The sequence below is a fragment of the Equus caballus genome, chromosome 20, assembly GCF_041296265.1.
Source record: "Equus caballus isolate H_3958 breed thoroughbred chromosome 20, TB-T2T, whole genome shotgun sequence".
Taxonomy (NCBI): Eukaryota; Metazoa; Chordata; class Mammalia; order Perissodactyla; family Equidae; genus Equus; species Equus caballus.
In genome coordinates, this window is record NC_091703.1 from 5,709,170 (window position 1) to 5,715,432 (window position 6,263).

At 46.7% G+C, this 6,263-nt stretch overlaps 1 long non-coding RNA gene across 1 annotated transcript; it reads left to right on the plus strand.

The window, feature by feature from the left end:
- Window positions 1-15: 15 nt before the first annotated feature.
- LOC138919329 (uncharacterized) lies at window positions 16-4,784 on the plus strand. Its single transcript, XR_011429455.1, has 3 exons — window positions 16-599; window positions 1,680-1,765; window positions 4,650-4,784. It is a non-coding gene; the product is annotated as an uncharacterized lncRNA (long non-coding RNA).
- The last annotated feature ends 1,479 nt before the right edge of the window (window positions 4,785-6,263 follow it).

Here is a 6,263-nt window from a genome sequence, read left to right on the forward strand (position 1 = left end):
GCCCGGCCAAGGCCCGGCCGCCGCCGGCATGCTGGCGGGGACGCGGCGGGTCGGGCAGCAGCGGTCAGGCCTTGCCCGGGAAGGGTGTCTCCGGGGACCGCGACCCGCCCACCAGCCGAGGCCCTCCTAAGGAAGGAAGCCCCCTGCTAAGAAGCGGGCGGAGCGGGGGTGGAAAGGGGTCTCCTGGGACAGAGCGTCCCCGAGTGGGCCGGGAGCGGTTTGTGAGACGGGGCAGTGGGGACACTGTCCACGGTGAAACGAATCGCAGCGGCCGTGATTCGCAGCCTCCTGTTCCTGAGGCTGCTCCTCACGGGAAGATCATTTCATGCGAGAGTTTAAGAATTGGAAGTTGGTTCCAGAAGTGTCTCCAGTGACCTCGCATCGCCCTAGGCGCGGTAGGAGAGCCAGGACGAGGGCCCTCGGCGCTGTGCAGCGTTCTGGAAAGTCTTGAAAGCCCACTAGGGCGACAAAGGTTCGAGGCCCGAGCGCTGTTATGCAGGTCACTTGACTCAGTCCAGACCGAGATGCCCCCCGCCCCGCATCGCCGCCGCCAGGTTTTATTCAGACTTTCGGATATATCGTCAAAGTTCAACATCTGGGTTCGTGTTTACCTGCCTGTGTTGGTCTTTCTCCCGGTTTGCCCTGTGAAAAATCTAGCAGCCTCTCCCGCCCCCGGCTGTGGCAGGCTGTCAGTAGATGCTGTGCGACTGATAGTAGACTGACCGACGGACCGCAGTCCGCCCAGTGCGGGAGGGACCTGAGGGCAGAGGCTAGAGCAGAGCTGAGGTCCACCTTCCTCAGCGAGGCCTCCCCCAGCCTCATCCTCCCTGGACGCACACCCCTTTTCTCCTACTGCCTTTGGGCTGAGCGGCCTCCCCAGGACTTTAGAGGCCAGATTGAAGGTGCTGTTACGCATCCTGTTTTTCGGGCACCCTGCGCCGTGTAAAATCTTTCCTAGGAGCCATCAGGTCTCCATTCCCTTGTTGCCTAAGAGGCCTAACTCTGTGAAGCTGCCCTTCACTTTGCGTCAGGCGTTCCTGGTTCACTAAAAAGAAGAAAGTATTTTCGTATCAGTGATGTTTCTTTAAAGAGACCTGGAACTAGAGAAAACTAGATGGCCAATTAAAAATAGAAAGCCCCCAAATGCTGCTAATAATGACAGAAATTCGGATCAAAACACAATGAGCTGCCATTTTTAAATCCATTGCATTGATATAGATTTGTAAAATCTAAGAAAAAGTACCCAAAATCTGAAAACAAAGCCAAAAGAATCATCATTCTTTCAAAGTGTGTCCTTTCACTGACATTTTGAAGCATTGTTTAAAGGCCAAAGGATTACTTAATTTTCTAGGAGAATGCACCATTGTTTGATGTTGCTGTTTATTATTAATGAAAGGCTAAGACTCCGTAAGATTATATATTAACTTAGAGATTTGTGCCTGGTAGAGATGCAAATATTTTTTGTACCAAAGAAAAGATAACCTCAAAGGTTATAATTTATTGCCCTGCAGGACGTTAACCATTCTCACTTCTAGCCTAGCAACCCTATTTTAATATTTTTTAAGGACTATGTAAACCCATTTCTCCAAATGGTCTTTCAATCAGCTTTTTCATCTTACAAATTTCCTCATTAATTAGTGATTGAATAAATTTTTGACACGTGTATTCCTTATTTGTAGGAACATATTGGAAAGTCATATTTTTTAACTTGAAATTATACTTGGACAAGTCTGAGAAGAGCAAGAATTTTTTCACAAGGTGTGAGGTAAGGCTCTTTAGAAGGCAGTTTGGCAGTAGTTGTTAAAACTGAAAATGTGCATGACTCGTGCCCCAACGATTCCTCTTCTAGGATTCAGTCCTAGAGAAACGTTTCCACGTAGGCACTAAGAGAAACGTATAAAAGCATTCATTGTTGCAGTCTGCCACAGTGAGAAACTGGAAATGACTTAATCCTTAGAGTGGAGTGAATAAATTAATAGCACTGGCATATGAGAGAATACTATACAGCCACAAAAAACTGAACCCATTCTGAAAGTATGGATAAACATCAGGAAGAAATGTCAGTAGAAATGACTAACTGCTATACCATGGTATATATGGCAAAACAATATGAAAGAATTTGTGAAGATACCTGCCAATCCCATAAAGGTGCCTTTGGGATGGTGGACAAGTCAAGATGGGAGGGTGTCAAGAGGGCTTTTGCATTACCTATAATGTTCTTATATACATTTCTGAATTAGCTGAATGCACATATTGTGTAATTTTTTTATCTTTTGTTTTTTGCTGAGGAAGATTAGCCCTGAGCTAACATCAGTTCCAATCTTGCCCTATTTTGTATGTGGGTCGTGGCCACAGCATGGCCCCTGACAGGTGGCATAGATGTGCGCCCAGAACCGAGCCTGCACGCCGAAGCAGAGCATATAAATGTAACCACTAGGCCACAGGGCAGGCCTCCCATGTTGTGTAGTTTTTAGAGGGCTGTGGATGCTGTGAGAGGCTGAAAGTAAATAGCCAAGGTGCCCCAGTGCTTGACTCTGGATGAGGGAATAAGCACTATGGAGATTTTCTTTTTAGTATTTTTCTGTTCTTTAAATATTTTCTGATGGTGATGAAAGAATCTCTGAAATAAATGCTAGAACCTCTGACTCCTGGTCTTGCGCAGCCACTGACTGCCTCCACCCGGGGAATCTCAAACTGCTCACCTCAACTTTCTTTGCCTGGATTTGCCTTTCTATGAATTAGGAATTTAAAGCAAACATTTTGAAAAAGCCCACGTCTGTTGTGAGGACAAATAAGATGGCACACGGCAGAAAGTGTGCTGTGAACCCCTCCGAGGCCCTGTTACATAAATGTTAGGGACAGAAACAAGGAGGGAGAGTGGTTTCAGGTTGTAAAGCCAAGCTGATCGGCTAGTTTAATGCCTGAGGCTACACAACAGCCTGTGAAATGGAGGACACAGAGGAGCTCTCTGGGTCTCCTGTGTCTCCTGTCTGTCTCCCAAGCCTGGGGTAGAATTACACAGACTAACCAGGAGCCCTGGGTGTAGATAAGAGCCTTGGAAACCCGATATTCCAATCCGATTAATAAGAGTAAATAATGGGAATCAAAGACCATGAAATTCAAGGCCTTTACTTTTGAGGTGATGTTTATTTTTCTGTTTGTCTTTCTTGTGCAGTTGTTTTGTTTTGGCTTAGTTGTGTGGTTTTTTTTTTTTTTAAGTTCTATCCCCTCTCCCTAGAGACAGTACAAAGGTCACCCTCTGTGTCCCCTCATTCTGCATGTGACAATGTGATAGGAAGCTGGGGCCTAAAGTCAGGAAGTGAGACTGCGGGGGGTGGGGGGCGATCCTGTCCCCAGGATGGCCCTAACCCCCCGGGTTCCACAATTTGTAATGACCCCCAGTATACCTCCAACAATAAGCAGTTATAGCTCAAGAGTCTTTTCCCGCCCTGCCTGGGCTTGGGCTGAGGTTGATGAACTCTTCATCGGCGCGCCATGCTTTCCTTGTGTTTCGCCGCACCCGACGTTGTAGACGCAGGAGGGTAATGGAGTGAGCATCCGCAGCCACAGCTCTTCTCCCTTCTCTCCAAAAGAAGAGCAGTGATGGGGCCTCACAGTTGCGAACATTCTCGGACACCTTAACTAATCTGATCCTCGCAACAGCCCCATGGCTGGTGAGGAAACTGAAGTTCCCAGGAGGGTCTGAAGAGGTCCCAAAGCCATGGCAAGCCCCAAACTGGGGGCCTCCCTGCTGACCCCACCAGCCACACTGGCCTTCCTTCACTGTCTCAAATTGCCAAGCCCCTTCCACTCTGAGCCTGCTCAGGGCCCCTCCGCCACCTGCCGTGGACTGCCGACTCCACTCCCCCTTCAGACCAGTGCTTCTCAAACCCTGCTATGCCTGAGTCCCCCGGGAGCTTGTTAAAAAGCAGGTCTTGATGCAGTAGGTCTGAGTGGGGCTGAGAGTCTGCATTTCCGACAAGTTCCCAGGAGAGGCCGGAGCTCATTATCTGCAGGCCACTCTGAGTAGCAAGGCTGATTCTAGCATAAAGCAGACAAAGTGAGTCTGGATAGTGTCAGGAGATGCTGCTGTACCATCTCACAGTACCTGCATCGGTCCATAATTGTAACTGAGCGTGAATTACGTTTTCCTGGCTAGAATGGAACCTCCGTGAGGACAGGGACTAAACTGTCTCCTCATATTTATTTACCCAACGCCTGACACAGGGCCTGGCGTGTGATCCAGCCTCACTAAATATCTGTCAAATGAATAAGTGAGGGAGGAAATGAATGACTGAATGAGCCAGAGAGCCAACACTGCTCTTCCCACCAAAATGATGTCATCCATCAATTCTGACAATTGGACATTTGGGAAGATTTTATAACCTATTGTCAAATCCAGATTTTCCTGGAGACGTAAATCCCAGGTGTTGAGCCATCTTAAAAGGGGACAGACCAAAATGTTCACAGTGATGGCCTCTCAGGAATGGGATTACAGACTTTTATTTTCTTTTGTGCACTTTTCGTGTTCTCCAAATTTAATGCAATAGGCTGGTATTACTGCAGTAATTCACAGGTAATTTAAAAGTTCATCTAAGCAGATTTTTTCTTCTACTATCTACATGGTCACTTCTCCTTTGTCACTGCAGATGCTGAGCCAGCTGTGTAGTCAATCACTTGTGCTCCTACCGTCTCAGTGTCCTGACTACTAAGGAGGGTTGGGCTACAGATGACCACTGAGACTCACTCGGGTGTGAATTCTCTCTGAATCTGTCTTTTCATGCATGTATTCCTTCTCATCCTTGTTACTCCCGAGGAACCCTAACCCAGTCCTCATGACCTCATCTCTGCATGTTCCTGCCAATCTGAACATTGTTTCATGCTGCCCCTTTGCTGAGGGTGGAATTTTGTTCCTGAAGGCCTGGGTGGTAGACTTCACCCTTAGCTGCAGCCGAGGTGTTTGCACGAATTTGAGTCACCATTTTTGAACATGACTGAAAAATCAATGAAAACTCAAGACCGTTTCCGACCATCAGCTTTAGTCGCCTCACTAACTAATCCCATTCTGAGGCGATGCTGGAGTTTTACCCTTTTCAGTTCCCAGCATTCAGTAAATATTCTTCAACACATAACTTGTGTGAGGTTTCTTAGCAATCAGCTTATAGACAGACGAAACATTTGTACCTCCTCCCCGCGTCCACGCCATTTTCCCCAATGATATGAATCCGTGAATACATGACATGATTTCACATGACTTGTTGGTTTGAAGATGACATTTTAGTTTTCACATTTATTAGCTCATTGAAACGTCCACTCAAGCTGCTTTCTGCAAGCTGCCATGAGTAGTTAAGTGAACTTGTTAAAATGAGAAAAGTTTAATGATCAAATTGAAATATTTAGGATCAACACTATAACTGGAGACTTAGTGCCTGCCCATAATATTTACATGAGAACCATTGTATATCATATATTAGGACAAACATCAGCATTCTTTTAGGACAAACATCTACATTTCCTTCTATTCTGAATAGAAATAAAGTGCGCGTGCCTGAACTTCATTCTTACCTGTTTTGAGCTAAATAGCTGCTCATATTAACCAGAAATGTTAGTCCAAGACAACTAATATAATTTTTAAATTTTTACTGCATAGATATATATCTAGCGACATAGATATGTCTTGTTAGATTCCACAAAAGATTTAAGATGACTTAATACATTTATATTGACTTATGTAGGGCTAACTATATATACATGATAAAAATGCATAAATTAAAATCAAAGGCCTAGGAAATACAGTAGAAGAGAAAAAGGAGCAGAGGAAAACAAGTGCACAGATATGCAGGCCATAGAACCTTACTCAGTTGCTAAGTGTGGACTGCAAATGCCTTCCCGCCAGTGGCTTCCCATCTTGGAGGTAAACTCCAGAAGGGCAGCCTGGCTTCCAAGACTTCTACGGGACCTGCCATGTCACCCCTCAGCCCAGCCCCTCACCCCCTACCACCCTCCCACTCCCACAGTCTGCTCCTCTGCAGATACGCTGGGCAGGTCCCACCCCGGGGCTTTGTGGTCACGGTTGCCTCAGCCTGAAGCTGCCTTGTGTCCTTGCCGATGGCCCCCTCCTTGCTCTCTGCTCAAGTCTAGCACCTTATCAGTGAGGCCCTCCCAGACCACTCTTCTGACACGAGCGTGCTCCTGCCTGTCACCGTCTCCTTCCTGTCCAGAGGACACGACATTGTACATGCTTTTGAGCCATCTGTCCCCTC